Source organism: Bufo gargarizans, chromosome 1, assembly GCF_014858855.1.
Source record: "Bufo gargarizans isolate SCDJY-AF-19 chromosome 1, ASM1485885v1, whole genome shotgun sequence".
NCBI lineage: Eukaryota > Metazoa > Chordata > Amphibia > Anura > Bufonidae > Bufo > Bufo gargarizans.
Window position 1 is genome coordinate 410708123 of NC_058080.1, and position 27430 is coordinate 410735552.

The following is a 27430-nucleotide window of genomic DNA, read 5'->3' on the forward strand; positions in this document are numbered from 1 at the left end:
TCACCCAGCATGGGTATATGTAAAATGACACCCCAAAACACATTCCCCAACTTCTCCTGAGTACGACGATACCACATGTGTAACACTTTTTTGCAGCCTAGATGCGCAAAGGTGCCCAAATTCCTTTTAGGAGGGCATTTTTAGACATTTGGATCCCAGACTTCTTCTCACGCTTTAGGGCCCCTAAAAAGCCAGGGCAGTATAAATACCCCACATGTGACCCCACTTTGGAAAGAAGACACCCCAAGGTATTCAATGAGGGGCCTGGCGAGTTCATAGAAATATTTTTTTTTGGCATATGGAAATAGATTTTTTTTTTTCTCACAAAGTCTCACTTTCCGCTAACTTGGGACAAAAATTTCAATCTTTCATGGACTCAATCTGCCCCTCAGCGAATACCTTGGGGTGTCTTCTTTCCAAAATGGGGTCAGTTGTGGGGTGTTTGTACTGCCCTGGCATTTGAGGGTCTCCACAATCATTACATGTATGGCCAGCATTAGGAGTTTCTGCTATTCTCCTTATATTGAGCATACAGGTAATGAGATTTTTTTTTTCCGTTCAGCCTCTGGGCTGAAAGAAAAAAATGAACGGCACAGATTTCTTCATTCGCATCGATCAATGTGGATGAAAAAATCTCTGCCAAAAAAAAAAAAGGAGGGGAAAGGCGTCTGCCAGGACATAGGAGCTCCGCCCAACATCCATACCCACTTAGCTCGTATGTCCTGGCAAACCAGATTTCTCCATTCACATCAATCGATGTGGATGAATAAATCATTGCCGGGATTTTTTTTTTTATATATATACAAAGTGTTTGCCAAAGCATAGGAACACCGCCACCTCCTCAGCTCGTATGCCTTGGCAAACGTATCTTTTACTGCAGAGGAGAAATCTCGTCTTGCAGCGCCGCATACACCGACTTGCGTGTAATCTGACAGCAGCGCAATGCTTCTGTCAGAATGCACATCAGTGCTGCAGCTAGTCGATCGGTTGGTCCACCTGGAAGGTAAAAAAAAAAAAAAGAAAAAACCAGGCCGCAACGCAATAATTTTATTAACTTTGGAACAGAACATATAAACTTTAACTTTTTGAACTGAACATTAACCTTTTTGCTTACTGGTGTTTTTTTTTTTTTTTTTTTTTACCTAGAACAAACCTCTCCTTCCCCATGGGTCAATGTGCAAAGCGCAAATCGCCCAAAGATGTGGCGAAGTGCGTTATGCACTTTGTCCCAGGTGAAAGGAGACGTTTGCAGCAGCTGTATGTGAATGGGCCCTAATAGCCCTGTGTGCCTGTCCTGGTGAGATGTGATCCCTATGCTAGGTGTACCTGTGTGTGGTACTTCCGGAAACACTCCCCTAAGCATAGGGCAGGGTGGTCAGGGCAGTCAGGACAGAAATAGCGGGTGTCACGCCTTATTCCACTCCTGCTACAGACACGACATCTTTTTCGGGGTGACGGTTGGGTTGAGGTACCGGCAACGACATTGGGAAAATGTCGCTCGTGTAGACGGCTAACTACACTGGTGGATGGGGCCACGGAACCTCCTGGGTAGAGGAGGTTCTCGATGATCTCTTCCTGAAATTTGAGGAAGGATCCAGTTCTCCCAGCCTTACTGTAGAGAACAAAACTATTATACAGAGCCAATTGAATCAAATATACAGACACCTTCTTATACCAGCGTCTGGTTCTGCGGGAAACTAAATACGGAGACAACATCTGGTCATTGAAGTCCACCCCTCCCATGTGAAGGTTATAGTTGTGGACTGAGAGGGGCTTTTTAATGACACGGGTTGCTCGCTCAATTTGTATTGTCGTGTCTGCGTGAATGGAGGAGAGCATGTAAACGTCACGCTTGTCTCTCCATTTCACCGCGAGCAGTTCTTCGTTACACAATGCAGCCTTCTCCCCCCTTGCAAGACGGGTGGTAACGAGCCGTTGGGGGAAGCCCGCGCGACTAGTTTGCGCGGTGCCACAGGCGCCAATCTGTTCTAGAAACAAATGCCTAAAGAGGGCCACACTTGTGTAGAAATTGTCCACATAAAGATGGTACCCCTTGCCGAATAAGGGTGACACCAAGTCCCAGACTGTCTTCCCACTGCTCCCCAGGTAGTCAGGGCAACCGACCGGCTCCAGGGTCTGATCTTTTCCCTCATAGATCCGAAAATTGTGGGTATAGCCTGTGGCCCTTTCACAGAGCTTATACAATTTGACCCCATATTGGGCGCGCTTGCTTGGGATGTATTGTTTGAAGCCAAGGCGCCCGGTAAAATGTATTAGGGACTCATCTACGCAGATTTTTTGCTCTGTGGTATACAAATCTGCAAATTTCAGGTTGAAATGGTCTATGAGGGGCCGAATTTTGTGGAGCCGGTCAAAAGCTGGGTGGCCTCTGGGACGGGAGGCGGTGTTGTCGCTAAAGTGCAGGAAGCTCTAACAGCTCCCAATAGCTCCTCCATATCCTCGTAAGAAATACTTCTTTTCTTCCGATCTTCCATTATTTCACCCTCTGATAGAACGTCAAGATCGACATTCTGTCTAGAGGTGGAGGCCTCCTCGTCCATGATCTCCGAAACAGAGGAGGATGGGGCGGATAATCTAGTTTTTTTTGCCAGAGGATGAGACGGGACTGATCTGAGGGAGGCCAGAGAGGACTTAATTTCATTTTGAATAAGCGATTTGACCTCAGACAAAATTGACGGTTGCTCCTCTTTTATAAGATCTTTTATGCAACCCTGGCAGAGCTTCTTTTTATAATTTTTAGGAAGCCTCTTGCTACAAGTTGCACATCTCTGAACTTTAGACCTTGTTCTGGGCTCTTTAAATCCCTATAAGAGAGGAGCAGCCAGGTATCTATAGACAAACAGGCAAGTAACTAAAAAAATGATACATCATTGTGTCCTTTCCCCACACGGGGACTCACTGTTGGAGTAGCCAAGGGTGTTTCAGAGTCCATCTGGGCTGTAGAGGCGTCCGGGACTTCAGGAGCAGACATCAGTGCTGTATGCGCCAGGAGGAAGATCGGTGCCACTGCCTGTTTGAAACTGCCGCCACAAGTAGTCAGCACAGCGTCTGACGTCACCGCCGTGCGCCCGATCCAAGCTCCACCTCTTCCGCCTCCAGCCGCCGGGAGCAGAGTGTAATGCTGAGGCTTCCCCCAGAGTCGGCGTGCAGCATGCTCCTGCTTCCCTGCGGTCAGCTTCCTCAATATAGGGAAGGGGGACCGCACTGTGGGGAGCGATAAAGGCTACTGCGGCAGGAACGAGATCGGCTCCATATGGATCCCCTGCCCAGCTTTGGACCAGACCGCAGGAGGGCAGGGGAAGAGGACAGAATCTTCAGGTATTTTTAAAATAATAAAAACTTTCTTCACCTCCACCAGAAGGGCTCTCTGTGTGGTTGACCCCGTAGGGACAGGAAACACTGAGGGTGAGAGTGGGTGGTGGCCTTTTAAACTCTGTGTGTTCCTGCCCCTACAGAGGTGAAGGGTCAATCTCATAGTAGAGCCGTCATGGTGGACGAAATGGAAAAATGCAATAAGTGTATATTTATTGGTTTGGGTAAAAGTTATAGCGTTTACAAACTATGGAAGCTTATGGCTCCCTGCCACGCTCATCCCCTCTAAAGGGCCTTCATTGAATCCAGGGGCTACAAGTACCAGCATGCATTGAGTATATAGTCTGCTCAGCATGCATGCTGGTACTTGTAGCCCCTGGATTCAGTGAAGGCCATTTTGGCTCCACATAGACGTAAATCAAGGGGGCCCAGCATGCATGTGGGACCTGCACTCTCTGGATTCATGGTCGCAGTTATGGCACCCAACAGGTGAGTTTTAGTGTTAGGACCCGTCTTATAGAGGTCGCCTTGGCGTTCGGCAGACGGGCTCAAATGATTTTGTACAAAATGTATTTGATAAGCATCTCTAAGTTATTAGCATAGCATTTGCAATGTAATATACTTTTGTACTCTACTTTTGGTTTGTAGAGTGCTGTTGCACCTTGTGTTTGTCAGATATGTATATTTGCAGCCACAAGCAACGTGCACCTGCGTATTGGGATGAGCTTACCCCCCCTTTTTTGTGTTTCTAGTGTTATATATAGGAGTAGTGGCTGACTCCTATATGCCTGGGTCCTGCACTCCCTCCTGCCCCTCCCCTGCCTCACAGGCTGATTTTAATTAGATTGAGTACATAGTCTGCTCAGCATGCATGCTGGTACTTGTAGCCCCTGGATTCAATGAAGGCCATTTTGGCTCCACATAGACGTAAATCAAGGGGGCCCAGCATGCATGTGGGACCTGCACTCTCTGGATTCATGGTCGCAGTTATGGCACCCAACAGGTGAGTTTTAGTGTTAGGACCCGTCTTATAGAGGTCGCCTTGGCGTTTGGCAGACGGGCTCAAATGATTTTGTACAAAATGTATTTGCTAAGCATCTCTAAGTTATTAGCATAGCATTTGCAATGTAATATACTTTTTTACTCTACTTTTGGTTTGTAGAGTGCTGTTGCACCTTGTGTTTGACAAACCTAAGCAAGCAATAACATCTAAACAGAAAAAAAAAAAAAAGGTTACAGTGGGCTAAAAATACATAATATGGAGTGTGGACAGCGCTCCAGTAATACCTGTTATACTGCACCTGTAAGGCCCCCTGCACACGATCAGGATTGCGTGCGGATTTTCCGCGCGGATTTGCGTGCGGAAAATCCGCACCGTAGGTCATGTACATTGTATTCTATGAGAATTTCAAATTCTCAATGCACACGATGCGGATTTTTTCCACGCGGATTTTGACCTGCGGTGCGGATTTTAAAATCCGCGACATGTCAATTAATTTTTTTTTTCCTGACCGGATTTTCTTAAGTCACTTAGTGAAATCCGCATGCAGAAAATCCGCACCGAATCCGCACCAAATCCGCACGCAAATCCGCATGCAAATCCGCACCAATTAATGCGGATTGACCGCACGGATTTGCCTGTGAACACCTGCGGATTTCAGTGCGGATTCTCCGCACATAAATCCTGAACGTGTGCATGTAGCCTAATGGCTCCTATGGTGCTCATGTAATGACCCCTTTAGAGCCCCCAGTAATGCCCCTTACGATGCTCCCCAGCTGGCCGTGGAAAGTAAAAAAAAAAATATATATATTTTCCTGTGTCCCCTTAGATACTGCTGTTTGCAGTACAGACCACTACAGTCCACATGCCTCTCCTTGCCTGCAGCCTGAGATGCCTGTGTACCAGTGCATCATTTCAGGACTCCCTGGACCACTCATACACAGGCTTTTAGGCTTCAGGCCTTTAGAGGGGATGCGCGTGGCAGGGAGCCATAAGCTTCCATTACAGCTGCAGTATTCAACTGTATCACAGCTCTGAAGACAGTGATACAGTTGAACGGAGGAGGGTACCTGCAGTCACCAGTCTGGTACATAAGCATTAGGTTTGAGCGAACCCAAACTGTAAAGTTCGGGTTTGTACCGAACTTTAGGGTTTTTTGTACGTAAAAGTTTGGGTTCGAGTTTGGTGTTCGGCGATTAAATGGCGCTTTTTGAAAGGCTGCAGGGCAGCCAATCAACAAGCGTTTAACTCGTGTGCCCTTAGAAGCCATCACAACTATGCTTACTAATGGCATGGCTGTGATTGGCCAAGTGCGGCTTGTGACCCAGCCTCTATATAATCTGGAGTCACGTAGCCCCGCACGTTCTCTGCTCTTACTAGTTGTAGGGATAGGATGCTACTGCTGTGAAGGAGAGATTAGGAAAGACTGTGATATCTGCTCTTGGTGTGAAGTCAGCGATCTACAGCGTTTTCTGTTTTGGGGGTGCAATGCAACATTTTTGTACCCTGCCCTGAGCCCAGGCAGACTGAAAAAAAAAGTTTTAATCCGTCTGTTAGTTAGGTGGGCATCGGCGGCCATTTTGTGCAACAGCAGTGCACCAGCACTGCATATGTGCCAGGGACAATCATTTAAGCCTGTTCTTGTAGTTCAGTTGCTGACATATACCAATTTTTAAAGTGTACCTGCACTGCATATGTGCCAGGGGAAGGGAAAATAATACCGTCTGAGTTCAGGGACCAAGGGGGTGACAGTACCCCTGTGCTGCATTTCTGAGAGTGAAAAATAATCAGTAGGGTTGAGCGAACCCAAATTGTAAAGTTCGGGTTCGTACAGAACTTTAGGATTTTTGGACCTGGACCCGAACCAGAACTTTTCAGTAAAAGTTTGGGTTCAGTGTTCGGCGAGTTAATGGAGCTTTTTGAAAGGCTGCAGAGCAGCCAATCAACAAGCGTTTAACTTGTGTGCCCTTAGAAGCCATCACAGCCATGCCTACTAATGGCATGGCTGTGATTGGCCAGTGCAGCATGTGACCCAGCCTCTATATAAGCTGGAGTCACATAGTGCTGCACGTCACTCTGCTCTTATTAGTATAGGGATAGAATGCTGCTTCTGTGAGGGAGAGAATAGGAAAGAATCTTTTATCAGAAGTGCTTGTTAACTCAGCGATCTACAGCGATATTGTTTTGTGGGTGCAGTGCACAATTTTTTTTACCCTGCCCTGAGCCCAGTGACCCAGAAAAATAACTTTTATCCGTCTGTTAGTTAGGTGGGCGGCGGCGGCCATTTTATGCAAGTTCTGTGCACCAGCACAGCATATGTGCATTTGTGACAGTCAAATAGAAGCTTGAAATACTGCAATTATATTCTGGGTTTAAAAAAAATCACTTATTTTTGGCAACACCATACATCTGTGGCCTTTGCAGCATTACTCAGTGTGTAATTTAAGCTAGAAATACAGCAACAATTTTCTGGGTTTTAAAAAACACCCTTTTTGTGCAAAATACTCAATTTTACAGCCCTTGCTGCACCTGTCAGTGTAAAATTCAAGCGTTATTTACTGCTGTCATAGTCTGCTATTAAAAAACATCTGTCATTTGCTGCATCTGTCAGTGTGAGATACAAGCTTGAAATACAGCAATAATATTCTGTTATTAAAAAAAAAACATCCATTTTGGGCAACATCTTAAATTTGAGAAATATGGGGAGAGCGTCAAATAAGGGACATGGCCCCAGTCGTGGTGCTGCTGGTGAGCTCCTGTTGCAGGGAGAGGACGTGGTCGATCTGTGCCAGCTACACGCACAAGTGAAACACCTTCCTCGGGTGAGAGTAGGTGACAGAACCTTCAGCTGTATTTGGTCAGGCCTAATGCGGCTCTACGAATGGTGAGGCCAGAATAAGTACAGGCTATAGTAGATTGGGTTGCTGACAGTGCCTCCAGTTCCTTTACATTGTCTCCCACCCAGTCTCCTGCTGAAAGATCAGAGTTGGCACCTGCAGCTGATGTCCATCAGTCTTTCACCTCACCCCCTTGCAAATCAGCCAAGCAGTCTGAGCCCCAAGTCATGCAGCAGTCTCTTCTGCTTTTTGATTACTCTGCTAGCAGGGTTTCCCAGGGCCATCCACCTAGCCCTGCCCCAGAAGCTGAAGAGATTGAGTGCACCGATGCCCAACCACTTATGTTTCAAGATGAGTACATGGGAGGACCACCGCAGTACGTCTCGGATTATGACGAAACACAGGTGCCAACTGCTGTGGCTTTCTGCAGTGTGCAGACCGACAAGGAGGGCAGGGGTGAAGACTGGGTGGAAGATGATGTGGAGGACGATGAGGTCCTCAACCCCACATGGAATCAAGGTCACGCGAGTGACCTGTGTAGTTCGGAGGAAGAGGCGGTGGTCGCACAGAGTCACCAGCACAGCAAAAGAGGGAGCAGGGTGCAAAATCAGAGCGGCCATCCCCCTAGACAGTACGCCTGCTACTGCCCACCACACCAAGAGACTAAGCACACTAAAGCCAGCTTCAAGGCGTTCCCTGGCATGGCAGTTCTTCAGACAATGTGCACGCTGGTTTGCACGCTGTGCAATCAGAGCCTGAAGCGAGGCATAAACGTTCTAAACCTGAGCACATCCTGCATGACCAGGCATCTAAGTGCAAAGAATGAGCTGCAATGGAGTAGACACCTTTAAAAACCAAGAAAGGTCTCTGGCTCCTCCAGCTTTCTCATCTGCTGCAGTCTCTGCTTCTTCATCCCCCTCTGGAGTGATAGTGGCACCTGCCACCCCGCAAACAGAGGATGTGGCAGCAATGCCACCACCTCGGTCACCAAGCCTCTCTACAATGTCCCATGGAAGCATTCAGCTATCTTCCAAACACTGGAGCGAAAGAGGAAGTACCCCCCTACCTACCCGCGATCCCTGGCCCTAAATGCCAGCATTTCCAAATTCCTGGCCTTTGAAATGCTGTCATTCCGTCTGGTGGACACGAACAGTTTTAAGAATCGGATGGCGGTGGCTGTCCCACAGTATGTTGTGCCCAGCCCCCACTACTTTTCCAGGTGAGCCATCCCTTCCCTGCACAACCAAGTGGGGGACAAAATCAGGTGTGCACTGCACAACACCATATGTGGCAAGGTCTACATAACTAAGGAAACGTGGACCAGTAAGCATGGTCAGGGACGTTATATCTTCCTAACAGCACACTGGGTAAATGCAGTGGCGGCTGGGCCTGAAGTGGATAGCAGTTTGGCACATGTCCTTCCACCACCGAGGATTGTAGGGCGTTTCTCTTTGCCTCCTGTTGCTTCCTACTCCTCCTCCTCCTCCTCCTCTACCACCTCCTTATCTGGTCAGCGTAACACCTTCACCACCAACTTCAGCACAGCAAGGGGGAAACAACAGCAGGTAGTTTTAAATCTTATCTGTTTGGGGGACAATCCCCACACCACACAGGAACTGTGGACGGGCATGGAACAAGAGACCGATGAGTGGTTGGTGCCAGTGAGCCTCAAGCCCGGCCTGGTGGTGTGCGATAATGGGCAAAATCTCGTAGCATCTCTAGGCATAGCCGGTTTGACGCACATCTCTTGCCTGGCGCATGTGCTGAATTTAATTTAATAACTTGACCCACCCTCTCCACCCAATCAGATTTCAGCCATTGACCTCCCTTGGATGTGGTATCCCTTTCTCAGGCTCCCTCTCCGGCATGGAACCCTGATTCCCTGTTACCCGTGATCACCATGGTAGGTGCATAAATGAGTATTACACTCACCGGTTTTCCGGTTTCCTGGAAGTCTCCATGACACCACATCTTGAGACTGTCTTACTCTGATAGGACAGGAAAAAACACAGAGGTTTAAAACCCCACCCCTTCCCTCCATCGTCAGTGTATTTTAACGAGACAACCCCAGGATGAAGGGATAACGTAACTTATATTAATGGAAATCCATAACTCAAATAAAAGGGTGGGAAGCATGTGGTGTCATGGAGACTTCCAGGATACCGGATTACCGGTGATTGTAATACTCATTTCCCCAGTCGTCTCCATGACACCAAATCCTGAAAAATATCAAAGAAATTATTAGGGAGGGACAACGGCACAAAGGACTTTACGTCCGAACGCCATATCTTCGCTAGAAGAAACATCTAGTTTGTAATGTTTGGTAAAAGTGTAAACCCTCTTCCAAGTTGCCGTTCTACAGATTTGTTGGCTGACGACCTTTCTGCCCAAGAAGCGGCCATGTCTCTTGTCGAATGCGCTCTAAGGGAAGAAGCAGCTTCTTTCCCTCTGATTTTGTAAGCTTCTGGGATGGCAGTTCTTATCCATCTTGAAATAGAACTTTTTGCTACCTTTTTCCCCTTATTAGGTCCAGAAAATTGGATAAAAATATTAGTCGACTTGCCACTCCCTAGTTGTTTCTAGGTATTTTAGGACTGCCCGCCTAACGTCTAAGGTATGGAAGGTAGCTTCTTGGTCATTTTTGGGATTGGCACAAAAGGAGTGAAGTACGATGTCCTGTGACCTATGAAAGGTAGATACCACCTTTTGTTAAAAAGGTTGGGTCTAACCTAAATACCAGCTTGTCCTGAAACATTGTAAGGAAGGGATCCTGAATAGATAAGGCCTGAAGTTCACAGACATGCCTTGCTGAAGTTATTGCCACTAAAATTTTTTTTTTAATAGTGAGCCATTATATGGAAATAGTTTCCAGAGGTTCGAAAAACCAGAGGTCAGGCCTGATAGTACTGTATTAAGATCCCAAGGAGCTACCATATTTCTGATCGTTGGCTAAATCCTGTCTACTGCTTTAAGAAACCTGGCTATCCAAGGACATTCTGCAAGACTAGTATTGTACAGGGCTCCTAAAGCTGATACTTGGACCCTGAGGGTATTAGGAGATAACCCCATGTCTAGGCCATCTTGTAGAAAATCCAAGATTGATGAGATATTGGGTTTAAACTGATTAAAGGAGTTCCTGGACCATTCAGCAAATTTTTTCCAGACTTTGAAGTATACTTTGTTTGTGTTCTGTTTCCTGCTGAGGAATAAGGTGGCGACCACCTTCTCAGATAGTCCTAATTTAAATAGGATGGATTCTTCAGAATCCAAGCCAATAATTTTAGGATTTGTATGTTTGGATGAGGAATGGGCCCTTGGTGTAGTAGATCCGACCTTGGAGGCAAAAGGAAGGGAGGTTCCAAGCTGGGTGACTTTATTAGAGCAAACCAGCTCCTTTTGGGCCAAAAGGGGACCACCAAGATCAGGGTGCATTTCTCTTTCAAGAATTTTTGAAGGACCCTGGGAATTAGGGGAATGGGTGGAAATGCGTAGACTAGGCGTATTGTCCAGTCTTGATTGAATGCATCCAATGCTGCAAATAGATCTATTGATGGTCTGCCCCACTTCTGTGTTAACGTCTGGAAAATTTCCGGGCATAGTCTCCATTCCCCCGGATCTAGAGCATGACGGCTCAGATAATCGGCTTTTACGTTTAGTGAACCTTTTAAGTGGACTGCTGATATTGATTGTGTTGACAAATGTTGTGTTTCTTTCAGAGCCTCCCAAATTGCTCTCAATTCCCTCAAATTCGAGGATTGCTGTCTTATGGAAACTGTCCATTTTCCCTGGTACGTTTCGTGCCGAGTCACAGCTCCCCAGCCCCAAAGGCTGGCATCTGTCGTGATTACGAACGGACGATGCTGATTCCAGAATACAGTTTTTTAGGTTGTTGTTTTTGAGCCACCGGTTTAGGGAATTTTTCTCACTTACATCCAGGAAGATCTGTTTGTCTATAGTTGTCTGAGATCTGTTCCATCTGGATAAGATGAGTTTTTGAAGGGGTCTTAGATTAAATTGAGCCCACGATACTTTCTTGATTCCCTGTGTATCGGGATGTGGTAGTACGCATCTCTTAAATCGATCGAGGCCATTGCTGAGTCTTTTTTTATTAGTTTTACCGCCGATCTTAGAGTCTCCATTTTGAATCTTTGATACGTGACGTATTTGTTCAACTGTTTTAAGTTTATTATGACCCACGATTTCCCATTAGTTTTTTTTACTATAAATAAATGGGAATAATGGCCCTGTCCTAAGTGATTTTCCGGCACAGGTTCTATAGCGGCTAAGCTTAGTAAATATTTTATGTCTTTCCTTAAGGTACATAGCTGAGAGGGGGGTATGGTGGTGATGACAAATATTTGTGGAGGGGGAGAGTCTAACGCTGTCCTGTAACCCTCTTTTATGATGTTTAGTACCCATGTGTCTGATGTTACTTGCTCCCATGTTTTTAGAAAGGAGCTGAGTCTCCCCCCTACCTGTCTGGCATCATTGTTTGGGGTTAGTAGAGGAGGGTTCTCCAATGTTGGGGTTAAAGAGAAAATTCCTTCCTCTTCCCCCTTTTGCGCAACTCCATCTCCCGGTTTTCCCTTTGTTCTTCTTATTGTCTGTTTGATACTGTCGGTCATGAAAATTTTGTCTTTTCGACCAATATTTTTTTTTTCTGGGAAACCTTTCTTTTTATTAGTAGCAACATCTAAAATTTTGTCTAGGTCTGGTCTGAATAGATATTGGCCATGGAAAGGAAGGGAGATAAGCTTGTTTTTGGAGGACATATCCAACACGGCGAGGCAAGCTTTATGGTTTAAGGCTTGGTCTGGGAATAAGACTGCCGTACGGGCTGAGAGTTTCACGGATTCTGACGCTGCATCAGCTAAAAAACTGGTTGCCATTTTTAACAGGGGAATACTCTAAAGGATTTGATCCCGTGGTGTTTTATTGACCAGGTGAATTTTGAGTTGTTCTAATTATAAATTCAAGGTCCTGGCTAAGCATATGGATGCTACCCTAGGTTTAAGAAGGGCCACTGTGGCCTCCCAGGTTTTTCTTAGAAGGCTTTCAGCCTTCCTGTCCATGGGATCCTTAAGTTGTGCCGAATCTTCAAAGGGTTGGGCAGTATGTCTTGCAACCTTTGCTACTGGTGCACCCACTCTGGGGATAGCTTCCCAATCTGTGCAATCTTCCGCACTAAAAGGATATCACCTCTTGATCCCTCTGGGAATAAAAGAATGCCTGTCTGGTTTTTCCCATTCTGATTTAATTAATTTTTGCACATTATCTGGCACCGGGAATACAGAATTTCTTCTTTCCCCCAGCCCGCCAAATATTTCTTCCTGTGCCGTCTTAGATTTTTTGGGCAGCTCGATTTGTATTGTAGCTCTGATAGCTTTTATGAGCTCCTCAATGTCAACCGGATTGAATAAATATCTTTTATATTCATTGTCTTCGTCCGAAGATGCGTATGGTTTTTGTATAGATTCAGAGTCTGAGCGTTCTAACGCCCTTAGAGTCTGAATCTGAAACTGGATTGCGAGTATCGCGGATGCCTTGGGGAGGGATCCTAATGGGAGCTGGGTCCCTAGACGCTAAAGCGGACTGAACCTCCTCTTTTACTAGAGTTCTGATATCTTCAAGAAAACTGGAGGATTCAGCCTTCACGATATTGGGAGTACACTCTTTACATAAGGGTTTAACTCCAGTACTGGGTAACCGCTTATAACATATTCCACATTTCCTTGTTTTCTTAGGAGCACAAGCAGAATTCTTTTCTCCCTGGAAGTATAAGGGAGAGAATGATCAGCTAACCAGGGAAAATAATTGAACGCCATGTGCCTGAATTCAGGCTACTCACGGCTCCTGGATTTGATGCAGGCTCGGCTCCAGAGCCCGGCATGATGGGGGCACTTATGCTTGCTCCCGAATCGCCAAAGTCCCAGTGATAGCTCTCTGGGTGAGAGACAGGCGCTGATTGGTTGCCATCATGCCGGTCCTGTGGGTTTTTATATCCTTTTCCCTTCTAGGACCTGCGGCGCTCAAAGATGACGTCACAACGTCCGGCTCCGCCCCCGGCGTTTGACGTCATGCACCGGTGACCGGAGGGAACACATCTCAGTGCTGCTCCGGCCGCCATCTTCCTTTCCCCTCTGCATGAAATCGCCCTGGACCGCCGCAGAGGGGATCTTTGCAGGGAGCACAACCGTTTGTGTCCGAGCACAGGCCATGAGGGAAGGATGGAGAGCCGAACCTACGGATCCGACCTCGGCCTGATAAATATGCAGGTGGGCCCATATAGAGCCTCCATACACCTCTCCTGCTTCCTATCCTGATGGGACAGGAAAAAACACTGGCGATGGAGGGAAGGAATGGGGTTTTATACCTTTCTGTGTTTTTTCCTGTTCTATCAGAGGAATATAGTCTCAGGATGTGGTGTCATGGAGATAACTGGGGAAAAGAACGTTGAAAGTTGATAGGGATGATATCCAAATGGATCTTGTATGTCACGGGGACGTGCGATCAGGCAGAAGTTATCTAGAGTCAACAAAGCGGCAGCAGGGCCTCTCCTGTGTAACGTTTCCTAATCCAAAATACCGCAGTGACATTCCCTGTAATTTTTTATAACTCCTTCCAATAACAGGGCATCTTAGGAGTCCTGTATTGTTATTTATCGTCAGTACCATCCCGAGTCGGGAGTGGGTAATTGCCGCGTGCCTACTGCCTTCCTTCAATTTTTCTTCTTTAATAACTTGTCCCACCATCTACACCCAATCAGATTTCAGCCATTGACCTCACTTGGTTGTGGTATCCCTTTCTCAGGCTCGCTCTCTGGCATGGAACCCTGATTCCCCGTTACCCATGATCACCATGGTAGGCGCATAAAAGAACATCGAAAGTTGATAGAGAAAATAGCCAATTGGATCGTGAACGTCACGGGGACGTGCAACATGGTGGGTCAGTATGTGTGCACACACCTACACATACTGACTGATGGGTCTGTCCCCTTCAACTTCTGGGTCTCCAAATTGGGCACATGGCCTGAGCTTGCCCTTTACGCTGGAGGTGCTGGCCTGCCCTGTAGCCAGTGTATTGTCTGAACGTTTTTTTTTTTTAGCAGGGCAGGAGGGGGTTATCACAGACAAGCGCAGCCGCCTGTCCACAGCCAATGTGGACAAGCTCACGTTCATTAAAATAAACCAGGCAGGGATCCCACAGGACTTGTCCGTACCTTGTGCAGAATAGACATGTATACCGGCCTCACCCAGCCATTGTTATACTCCAGCGCACTTTCTCTTTGTTTTATTTTTTATATTTCCCAATGTTTTGGGATCTACCCAAATTTAAACCCCCAAAAAATAATAAAAAAACTGTGTTGCACCGCCGCTTCTACCTACACCGCCACAGCCACCGCCTCCTCAACCTCCTACTCCATATGGACCACTTCCTCCTAGATCAATATTATTATTTTCTATTTTTACTTATTTTAAGTCATTTCCCTATCCAGATTTGTTTGCAGAGCACTTGCCATGCTCTTAACCACATTTTGCTGCCTTTTGCAACCCTCTAGCCCTTTTCTATTACTTTTTTAGAGACATTTTAGTGCTCTAAAGTTCGGGTCCCCATTGACTTTAATGGGGTTCGGGTTCAAGTTCGGGTCCCGAACTCGAACTTTTTTGCGAAGTTCGACTGAACCCATCGAACCCGAACTTCCAGGTGTCCGTTCAGCTCTAATAAGCACTCGACACACCTAGCGTTAAGTAGCACTTGAAGCATCAGTCCTTCTGTACCTGGTTCACCTGTAAGTTTCTCAGTAGGATCTGTGGCCAGTCTTCCCCTACTAGGTTCTATCTATCCGCTACCCCTCTGTACCAGTCTTTTATTATGATCATGCACATTGTACTTGTGTTGTCTTATATAATGTATGTGAAACCCCTCAGATGTACAGCTACATATAATTAATGGCACTCTCAAATAAATAATAGTAATAATCCTGTAAAAAGCAAATGAAAAACTAAGACAGAAGCAGAAATCAATGTTTGTGACAAACCCATAAGAAATCGGCTGAATGAAATGAGATTTACATTTAGAAAAGCCAAACCTAAGCAAGCAATAACACCTGTCACGGGGCGCCAAAGGCACACTCTGTCTCCCATCAGCCGCAGACCTGCTGCTTAGCTTCAGGAGCAAGGATCTGTATTAGGCCTCGTTCCCAGGGCGGCTTTGCTAGCTGGGAGGCTCCCTGCTCCTAGGTCTGCCTTGAGCGCCGAGCTGATCACTCAGGTGCTCGACTTGTCTGTCTGTCGGTCATGTGACGCTGGCCACGTCATATGACCCTCAGACCCCACTATAAATACAGGCAGCCTGCTGGCCACAGGTTGCCTGTTAATTCTAGGTTCCTGGCTATTTGGTGGACTGCTGAATACTCACCTGATCCTGTTCCCTGACGATCCTTTGCCTGCTCCTCCTGTACTGTGCATCCCTCCTGGTATTGTGACCTCGGCTCCCACCTGACTACTCTTTGCGGACTCCTCTGGTACTTCTCTACTCTCCTGGTATTTGACCCCGGCTTCTCCTGACCATTCTTTGCTTAACCCTTTGTACTGTGTAGCTCTCTTGGTTCTGACCCAGTCCATTCACGTTCCGTATTTTGTCTTGTCTGCCTTCCCTGCACATATCCTAAGTAAGGGACTGTCGTCCAGTTGTCCCCTGTCATCAGCACTCGTGAGGCAAGTAGGCAGGGCCAGGGGTGAGGGTGGAGTGCAGTGGTCACTATCCTTCCCGCTGTGTGTGTATGGACGTGACCATTACAACACCCAAACAGAAGAAAACAAGGTTACAGGGTATTAAAGAGAAGTAATCATGAGTGTGGTTGAAAGTGATATTCACTGATGAATCACTAATTTGCATTGGCAAAATAGATGTTGGAATTTTTTGGGGTGATGTTTCGGTTTCTGGAGAATACCTGACATCAAACCCAATATGATAAATGAGTTGGAAAATGTGATTGCTTTATTCAGGTGAAAGGACCAGGAGAGATGGCAATGGAGGTGTTACTACTGTCCACGGTGTTAAACAAGGGCATTATTGGATTACTTACTGGAGTTAACTGTACTGTAACCCCCAATTAGGGAAGAGGGTGTAGCTGTGACTCCCATCTAGGGAAAATGGTGGGGGACAGCATGGTTGTGCTTTGATTTCATGTAAAGGCGCATTTACATGTGCCGAGGAGAAGCAGATTGTCGGGTAGAAAGTGTTCCTTACCAACAGTCGGCTGCTCGCTCAGTGAAGGTTAATCACTGCATTTCCAGGCAGCAATCGCCTCCACAGTATGAGGATGAGGGATCAGTATTGCGATTAGGGATGAGCGAACTCGAACTGTATAGTTCGGGTTTGTACCGAATTTTGGGGTGTCCGTGACACGGACCCGAACCCGGACATTTTCGTAAAAGTCCGGGTTCGGGTTCGGTGTTCGTCGCTTTCTTGGCGCTTTTGTGACGCTTTCTTGGCGCTTTTTGAAAGGCTGCAAAGCAGCCAATCAACAAGCGTCATACTACTTGCCCCAAGAGGCCGTCACAGCCATGCCTACTATTGGCATGGCTGTGATTGGCCAGAGCACCATGTGACCCAGCCTCTATTTAAGCTGGAGTCACATAGCGCCGCCCGTCACTCTGCTCTGATTAGCGTAGGGAGAGGTTGCGGCTGCGACAGTAGGGCGAGATTAGGCAGATTAACTCCTCCAAAGGACTTCACTTGATTAATCGATCGATCTGCAGCTGTGCATCATTGAGCTGCTGAAATTCAAATGCTCACTCACTGTTTTTAGGCTGCCCAGACCGTTTGTCAGTCACTTTTTTTCTGGGGTGATCGGCGGCCATTTTGTGTCTTGTGCGGTGCTGCGACCAAGTGCATCCAAGCTGCGACCAAGTGCATTTAACCCTCAATGGTGTGGTTGTTTTTTGGCTAAAGCCTACATCAGGGTGAAGCTGTCACACCAAGTGCATTTAACCAGCAATAGTCTGTTCATTTTTTGGCCATATACTAAATCAGGGGCAAGCTGCGCCTGTCACCAAGTGCATTTAACCCTCAATGGTGTGGTTGTTTTTTGGCTAAAGCCTACATCAGGGTGAAGCTGTCACACCAAGTGCATTTAACCAGCAATAGTCTGTTTATTTTTTGGCCATATACTACATCAGGGGCAAGCTGCGCCCGTCACCAAGTGCATTTAACCCTCAGTAGTGTGGTTCGTCAAGCTGTGACACCAAGTGCATTTAACCAGCAATAGTCTGTTCATTTTTTGGCCATATACTACATCAGGGGCAAGCTGCGCCCGTCACCAAGTGCATTTAACCCTCAGTAGTGTGGTTGGTCAAGCTATCACACCAAGTGCATTTAACCAGCAATAGTCTGTTCATTTTTTGGCCATATACTAAATCAGGGGCAAGCTGCGCCCGTCACCAAGTGCATTTAACCAGCAATAGTCTGTTCATTTTTTGGCCATATACTACATCAGGGGCAAGCTGCGCCCGTCACCAAGTGCATTTAACCCTCAGTAGTGTGGTTGGTCAAGCAATCACACCAAGTGCATTTAACCAGCAATAGTCTGTTCATTTTTTGGCCATATACTAAATCAGGGGCAAGCTGCGCCCGTCACCAAGTGCATTTAACCAGCAATAGTCTGTTCATTTTTTGGCCATATACTACATCAGGGGCAAGCTGCGCCCGTCACCAAGTGCATTTAACCCTCAGTAGTGTGGTTGGTCAAGCTATCACACCAAGTGCATTTAACCAGCAATAGTCTGTTCATTTTTTGGCCATATACTAAATCAGGGGCAAGCTGCGCCCGTCACCAAGTGCATTTAACCAGCAATAGTCTGTTCATTTTTTGGCCATATACTACATCAGGGGCAAGCTGCGCCCGTCACCAAGTGCATTTAACCCTCAGTAGTGTGGTTCGTCAAGCTGTGACACCAAGTGCATTTAACCAGCAATAGTCTGTTCATTTTTTGGCCATATACTACATCAGGGGCAAGCTGCGCCCGTCACCAAGTGCATTTAACCAGCAATAGTGTGGTTATTTTTTGGCCATATCCCAGTCTAATTCTGTCGCTAAATCCATACCGGTCACCCAGCGCCTAAATACTAGGCCTCAAATTTATATCCCGCTAAATCTCTCGTTACCGCTGTCCTGTTGTGGCTGGGAAAGTTATTTAGTGTCCGTCAAAGCACATTTTTTGTTCTGGGTTGAAATACAATTCCCAATTTAGCAATTTCATAATTTAGTGGTTTCTGCTATATGAGAGCTATTTGAAATCTATCCCTAAAAGGGTATATAATATTCAAGGTGCACATAGGGTCATTCAGAATAACTTCACACACACGCTACTGTGCATTTCCAAGTCTAATTCTGTCACTAAATCCATACCGGTCACCCAGCGCCTAAATACTAGGCCTCAAATTTATATCCCGCTAAATCTCTCGTTACCGCTGTCCTGTTGTGGCTGGGAAAGTTATTTAGTGTCCGTCAAAGCACATTTTTTGTTCTGGGTTGAAATACAATTCCCAATTTAGCAATTTCATAATTTAGTGGTTTCTGCTATATGAGAGCTATTTGAAATCTATCCCTAAAAGGGTATATAATATTCAAGGTGCACATAGGGTCATTCAGAATAACTTCACACACACGCTACTGTGCATTTCCAAGTCTAATTCTGTTAGTAAATCCATACCGGTCACCCAGCGCCTAAATACTAGGCCTCAAATTTATATCCCGCTGAATTTGAATACAATACATTGGGCCAAATAATATTTTTATTGTTGTGGTGAACCATAACAATGAGAAAAACATCTAGTAAGGGACGCGGACGTGGACATGGTCGTGGTGGTGTTAGTGGACCCTCTGGTGCTGGGAGAGGACGTGGCCGTTCTGCCACATCCACACGTCCTAGTGTACCAACTACCTCAGGTCCCAGTAGCCGCCAGAATTTACAGCGATATATGGTGGGGCCCAATGCCGTTCTAAGGATGGTAAGGCCTGAGCAGGTACAGGCATTAGTCAATTGGGTGGCCGACAGTGGATCCAGCACGTTCACATTATCTCCCACCCAGTCTTCTGCAGAAAGCGCACAGATGGCGCCTGAAAACCAACCCCATCAGTCTGTCACATCACCCCCATGCATACCAGGGAAACTGTCTCAGCCTCAAGTTATGCAGCAGTCTCTTATGCTGTTTGAAGACTCCGCTGGCAGGGTTTCCCAAGGGCATCCACCTAGCCCTTCCCCAGCGGTGAAAGATATAGAATGCACTGACGCACAACCACTTATGTTTCCTGATGATGAGGACATGGGAATACCACCTCAGCATGTCTCTGATGATGATGAAACACAGGTGCCAACTGCTGCGTCTTTCTGCAGTGTGCAGACTGAACAGGAGGTCAGGGATCAAGACTGGGTGGAAGACGATGCAGGGGATGATGAGGTCCTAGACCCCACATGGAATGAAGGTCGTGCCACTGACTTTCACAGTTCGGAGGAAGAGGCAGTGGTGAGACCGAGCCAACAGCGTAGCAAAAGAGGGAGCAGTGGGCAAAAGCAGAACACCCGCCGCCAAGAGACTCCGCCTGCTACTGCCCGCCGCCATCTGGGACCGAGCACCCCAAAGGCAGCTTCAAGGAGTTCCCTGGCATGGCACTTCTTCAAACAATGTGCTGACGACAAGACCCGAGTGGTTTGCACGCTGTGCCATCAGAGCCTTAAGCGAGGCATTAACGTTCTGAACCTGAGCACAACCTGCATGACCAGGCACCTGCATGCAAAGCATGAACTGCAGTGGAGTAAACACCTTAAAACCAAGGAAGTCACTCAGGCTCCCCCTGCTACCTCTTCTGCTGCTGCCGCCTCGGCCTCTTCCTCCGCCTCTGGAGGAACGTTGGCACCTGCCGCCCAGCAAACAGGGGATGTACCACCAACACCACCACCACCACCTCCGTCACCAAGCGTCTCAACCATGTCACACGGCAGCGTTCAGCTCTCCATCTCACAAACATTTGAGAGAAAGCGTAAATTCCCACCTAGCCACCCTCGATCCCTGGCCCTGAATGCCAGCATTTCTAAACTACTGGCCTATGAAATGCTGTCATTTAGGCTGGTGGACACAGACAGCTTCAAACAGCTCATGTCGCTTGCTGTCCCACAGTATGTTGTTCCCAGCCGCCACTACTTCTCCAAGAGAGCCGTGCCTTCCCTGCACAACCAAGTATCCGATAAAACCAAGTGTGCACTGCGCAACGCCATCTGTGGCAAGGTCCACCTAACCACAGATACGTGGACCAGTAAGCACGGCCAGGGACGCTATATCTCCCTAACTGCACACTGGGTAAATGTAGTGGCAGCTGGGCCCCAGGCGGAGAGCTGTTTGGCGCACGTCCTTCCGCCGCCAAGGATCGCAGGGCAACATTCTTTGCCTCCTGTTGCCACCTCCTCCTTCTCGGCTTCCTCCTCCTCTTCTTCCACCTGCTCATCCAGTCAGCCACACACCTTCACCACCAACTTCAGCACAGCCCGGGGTAAACGTCAGCAGGCCATTCTGAAACTCATATGTTTGGGGGACAGGCCCCACACCGCACAGGAGTTGTGGCGGGGTATAGAACAACAGACCGACGAGTGGTTGCTGCCGGTGAGCCTCAAGCCCGGCCTGGTGGTGTGCGATAATGGGCGAAATCTCGTTGCAGCTCTGGGACTAGCCAATTTGACGCACATCCCTTGCTTGGCGCATGTGCTGAATTTGGTGGTGCAGAAGTTCATTCACAACTACCCCGACATGTCAGAGCTGCTGCATAAAGTGCGGGCCGTCTGTTCGCCCTTCCGGCGTTCACATCCTGCTGCTGCTCGCCTGTCTGCGCTACAGCGTAACTTCGGCCTTCCCGCTCACCGCCTCATATGCGACGTGCCCACCAGGTGGAACTCCACCTTGCACATGCTGGACAGACTGTGCGAGCAGCAGCAGGCCATAGTGGAGTTTCAGCTGCAGCACGCACGGGTCAGTCGCACTACAGAACAGCACCACTTCACCACCAATGACTGGGCCTCCATGCGAGACCTGTGTGCCCTGTTGCGCTGTTTCGAGTACTCCACCAACATGGCCAGTGGCGATGACGCCGTTATCAGCGTTACAATACCACTTCTATGTCTCCTTGAGAAAACACTTAGGGCGATGATGCAAGAGGAGGTGGCCCAGGAGGAGGAGGAGGAGGAGGAGGAGGAGGAAGAGGGGTCATTTTTAGCACTTTCAGGCCAGTCTCTTCGAAGTGACTCAGAGGGAGGTTTTTGGCAACAGCAGAGGCCAGGTACAAATGTGGCCAGACAGGGCCCACTACTGGAGGACGAGGAGGATGAGGAGGAGGTGGAGGAGGATGAGGATGAAGCATGGTCACAGCGGGGTGGCACCCAACGCAGCTCGGGTCCATCACTGGTGCGTGGCTGGGGGGAAAGGCAGGACGATGACGATACGCCTCCCACAGAGGACAGCTTGTCCTTACCCCTGGGCAGCCTGGCACACATGAGCGACTACATGCTGCAGTGCCTGCGCAACGACAGCAGAGTTGCCCACATTTTAACCTGTGCGGACTACTGGGTTGCCACCCTGCTGGATCCACGCTACAAAGACAATGTGCCCACCTTACTTCCTGCACTGGAGCGTGATAGGAAGATGCGCGAGTACAAGCGCACGTTGGTAGACGCGCTACTGAGAGCATTCCCAAATGTCACAGGGGAACAAGTGGAAGCCCAAGGCCAAGGCAGAGGAGGAGCAAGAGGTCGCCAAGGCAGCTGTGTCAATGCCAGCTCCTTTGAGGGCAGGGTTAGCATGGCAGAGATGTGGAAAACTTTTGTCAACACGCCACAGCTAACTGCACCACCACCTGATACGCAACGTGTTAGCAGGAGGCAACATTTCACTAACATGGTGGAACAGTACGTGTGCACACCCCTCCACGTACTGACTGATGGTTCGGCCCCATTCAACTTCTGGGTCTCTAAATTGTCCACGTGGCCAGAGCTAGCCTTTTATGCCTTGGAGGTGCTGGCCTGCCCGGCGGCCAGCGTTTTGTCTGAACGTGTATTCAGCACGGCAGGGGGCGTCATTACAGACAAACGCAGCCGCCTGTCTACAGCCAATGTGGACAAGCTGACGTTCATAAAAATGAACGAGGCATGGATCCCACAGGACCTGTCCATCTCTTGTGCAGATTAGACATTAACTACCTCCCCATAACCATATATTATTGGACTCCAGGGCACTTCCTCATTCAATCCTATTTTTATTTTCATTTTACCATTATATTGCGAGGCTACCCAAAGTTGAATGAACCTCTCCTCTGTCTGGGTGCCGGGGCCTAAATATATGCCAATGGACTGTTCCAATGTTGGGTGACGTGAAGCCTGATTCTCTGCTACGACATGCAGAATGATTCTCTGCTGACATGAAGCCAGATTGTCTGTTACGGGACCTCTCTCCTCTGCCTGTGTGTGTGCTGGGCCTAAATATATGCCAATGGACTGTTGCAGTGGTGGCTGACGTGAAGCCTCATTCTCTGCTATGACATGCAGACTGATTCTCTGCTGACATGAAGCCAGATTCTCTGTTACGGGACCTCTCTCCTCTGCCTGTGTGTGTGCTGGGCCTAAATATATGCCAATGGACTGTTGCAGTGGTGGCTGACGTGAAGCCTCATTCTCTGCTATGACATGCAGACTGATTCTCTGATGACATGAAGCCAGATTCTCTGTTACGGGACCTCCCTCCTCTGCCTGGGTGCTGGGCCTAAATATATGCCAATGGACTGTTGCAGTGGTGGCTGACGTGAAGCCTCATTCTCTGCTATGACATGCAGACTAATTCTCTGCTGACATGAAGCCAGATTCTCTGTTACGGGACCTCTCTCCTCTGCCTGTGTGTGTGCTGGGCCTAAATATCTGACAATGGACTGTTGCAGTGGTGGCTGACGTGAAGCCTCATTCTCTGCTATGACATGCAGATTAATTCTCTGCTGACATGAAGCCAGATTCTCTGTTACGGGACCTCTCTCCTCTGCCTGGGTGCTGGGCCTAAATTTATGAAAATGGACTCTTACAGTGGTGGGTGACGTGAAGCCAGATTCTCTGCTATGGGACCTCTCTCCAATTGATTTTGGTTAATTTTTATTTTATTTTAATTCATTTCCCTATCCACATTTGTTTGCAGGGGATTTACCTACATGTTGCTGCCTTTTGCAGCCCTCTAGCTCTTTCCTGGGCTGTTTTACAGCCTTTTTAGTGCCGAAAAGTTCGGGTCCCCATTGACTTCAATGGGGTTCGGGTTCGGGTTCGGGACGAAGTTCGGATCGGGTTCGGATCCCGAACCCCAACATTTCAGGGATGTTCGGCCGAACTTCTCGAACCCGAACATCCAGGTGTTCGCTCAACTCTAATTGCGATCACTCATCCATAAAGGCAATCATTGTTTCTGGGCAGCAGGATCGCTGTTTAGACAGCACGATTCTGCTGCCCAGAAACAATAATTTATGTGCCTTCACAAATGACAGGATCACCTGATAAACAAGAGTTTCACTTGACCATCGGTGATCTGCTGCACTTTCAAACAGACATATTGTCAGGAACGAGCATTCACAGGAACAGGTTCCCTATAACCTGCCCAATAATCTGCCTGTGTAAAATCCACCTTAACAGAGACCATGGGATCTCTATTACAAATACAGTCTTGCATTTAATCACAGACCATACAAATTTTCATTGCGTCACTCCAGTTTTGTCTACTGCATAGGGCATTTTGAAGTTTACAACAGTTTGTATGCGGTGCATATTCTATACATCCAAATCAGCCATAACCTACACGTGCGCAAACACAACAAAATATATGGGCTTATGGTCTTTCAAATGACGGGGTACAATTTCAGTTTCACCCTAGATCTATTGTATACTTATATGAATGAGTGAAGTTCATGCAGTCTTATTTTTAAAAATAACCCATGTTATGAAATAGTAGGAAATCCTCAGAATTTTTACACCTATACATTTTGATTAAAATGTCAAGATTTTGATGTTTGTCATCAATGTATACAAACTACAATGAACCAAATACGGGAATATTTTACCATGTATTCACCCAACACTATTAGTCTGTCAGAAAAAAAAAGTGGGGCAGCATCTGGATTCTAACAAGTTTACTAAGCTGCTGATATACCAGTCCATGCCTTGAGTTTACATCAGGGTGAAGACTGAATTACTGTGTATGGATAAATAGCATGATTGAGCTATGGTGCCCACTTGCTGTGTGACTACCTTGGTAAGCCAAAGGGATTGTTCTACCAGTAGAATTGTTCCCTCTTTTCCCCTAAGGCCGTGTACACATCTGTGCTGTAAACTGCAACAGTCTGTTTTGGTGGTGGAATAGACTGCTGTTCACAGTGTCCATGATACCACTCTGCACTGCCTGATCCCCATTCACTATAGTGGGAAATGGCGAGGATCCGACCATGTTCCGGGTTTCGCCCAGACAAAAAATGCTGCATGTAGTATTTTTTTCTGGCCATAAACCAACATTTATGCCAGATACAGTGACCGGATCAAAGTATCGGAGTTCTCAACGCAGGTATGAATGCAGCCTAAGCTAGCTGGTTTCTATTAATGTTAAGGTACTGTTCAACTTCTGATTGTATCTCTTAGGGACTACACATACTGTACATTGTTACGCTGGTCAGTCTGAGTGATATTTTATAGTATTTTTGAATGTGTACCATTTAAAGTATAAGTTTTACAGTACTTCTGAATTTTAGAAGTTCGGAGAATGTTGCTGGTTCCACACTTGCATCTGTTAAGAGATCTGACGGATGAGCTCTAACTTAAATATACTGTAATTGGCCTTGTTTTATAAAACACCTCATATTTAGGAGAAAACATCTTTCAGTACTTCTTCTATGCATTTTGTAAACTGCATTCATTGTGAAATAAATATACATGTTACTTGTGTAATAAATACAACAGAACATGGCAGCTTGCCATCATTAATGGATCTATGAACATCAAGTCTGAACTGGCAAGATCTGGAAATTACTCCACATGTACATGCATGACTTCACTTGGCATGTAGGGCATGCATCTAAAAAAGAACATAATTTTATCTCAAATACACTAGTCTGTTGGGTTCTTTTAAAATCTAGAACAGTTGGTATATAAAAACTAACATACAGTATGTTAACATACAAAATGTCAGTCCACCAAAGATTCAACACAGATTGGTTAAACTTGCATAATCACAGAACACAGAATTCCTTACGTAAACCATTAACATGAGCTTTTTAATACAATGTGTAACAACAGAAGGAAAACAAAATCCTTACAGTTACCAACAGCATACATACAATAAGCTAAAGCAAAACATATTCTGTAAAAGTAGATCCGTTCATTCTTTATGTTACCTTGCTGTGCGATGACAAACAAAATCCACTCAGGGAGAACTTCTTAGAGCTGGAAAGTTTCCCTAGTCTCCTAGACTCCTCCTTTATAAAAGTGATATGTTTGATTAAAGGGCAAGGTACAACATTAAAGGCAGAATGGGCTGAAGAACCTTAGTAGACTGTACAGTGTGTTATGTATTGGCAGATAGAATAAGGTTAATGTCATAAAAAGAAATGAAAAAAAGAATACATATTCATCTAATATGAGCTTGACATTTGTTAAGGGAAATATTAATTATTGAAATTTAGGATAATCTCAATAATATTCATAAATAGGCATGAGTCGTCTAGTGATGACTCCGCCTATTTATACTATAATAGAAATTAACTCTCTAGCTAATTGTCTATCTAACTACCTCTGTTGCCTATACACTACACTGAACTAAACTACATGCAACTTACTACTACTATACTACGGCAGTAAAAACACTATACACTGTATGATATGAATAAAGAAATATTTGTTACACAAATACAATCTATTACGCTATATCTATATATATATATTTATATATCAATGGTTATAAATATATACACATATAAACATACACACCGCAATAAAATAATAGCACTACCATAAACACAATACAAACCTAACTACACAATACACAATTCCCATTCCACCCCACATTACACTTACATACATTCATACGTATATCAGCAACTTACCCGCCTGGCTACTCACTGTCACTACGGGGTACAAGGGGTTAATGCAATGGTGGCACTGCAAGGGTTAATACTTGCAGGCCAGAGATATAGACAGGGATGTAGCTGTGGGTTACAGTTTAGTGTAATACAGGGGTTAATCTGCTGCTGGGTACTGCAGCTGGGGTTCAGGGCAGCAGCAGTGAAGGGGTTACTGCTGTAGGGATTAATGGGATTGTGGCACTGCAAGGGTTCGTGCAGGCCAGGGAATACAGGGTTAATACAGCCCAGCAAGGGAATGCTGGGGCTGCACACAGGGGAGTGGGGGCAGGGGTAACCCAGGAAAGGGTTAACAATGTTTGTAATACAGCCCAGCAAGGGAATGCTGGGGCTGCACTCAGGAAGCAGGGGACTGGGGGCAGGGGTAACCCAGGAAAGGGTTAACAATGTTTGTCATCTGGGGAGTGCGGGGATTATGCTTCCTGAGCACAGCACATCGCTGCCTGTGCTCTCTTCTTCTGTGGGGGCGGTAGGGGCTCTGTGTATTCGAGCGCAGTGCTGCTGGGGTATTTAAACGCCTGCAGCCAGGTCCACGTGGGCTGGTGCGGTGATATGACGTCCTTTGATCCTCCCGCCTGTGGAGATATTGCATACCCCTGGCACTGTAATTACAGCGCCGGAGGTAAGTGGCATACAGGGGCAGGGAACCTCTTTGTTCTCCTGTCCCTGTTATGTATAACATCTCCGGCGCTGCCGGGGAGAGGATCTTTATTGATTCTTTGTCCTTTGAAGTGGCTGAAACTGGACATAATTGTCCAGTTGTCGGCCTCTCCCTCCTGCAGGCACATACCATAGGTGGGGCATCCGTGACTGGGGGGAATATGCTGCATTAGAAATAAATATCTATATGGATGCTTGGGGCACATCTATATATATATATATATATATATATATATATATATATATATATATATATACACTAAATATAAACCTGGGGCACATTATACAAATACACTACGTGCAGAATTATTAGACAAATGAGTATTTTGACCACATCATCCTCTTTATGCATGTTGTCTTACTCCAAGCTGTATAGGATCGAAAGCCTACTACCAA

The 27430-nt window shown here is 46.7% G+C and overlaps 1 protein-coding gene across 1 annotated transcript in view; it reads right to left on the reverse strand.

Annotated features, from left to right (window-relative positions):
• The window catches only part of LOC122932156 (prostaglandin reductase 1-like), a 90881-nt gene extending 65161 nt beyond the window's left edge, over window positions 1-25720 (reverse strand). The window contains exon 1 of the mRNA XM_044286412.1: window positions 25631-25720. The gene's annotated coding sequence lies outside the window, so the exon portion shown is untranslated. The remainder of the gene's footprint in view (window positions 1-25630) is intronic.
• Window positions 25721-27430: the final 1710 nt, after the last annotated feature.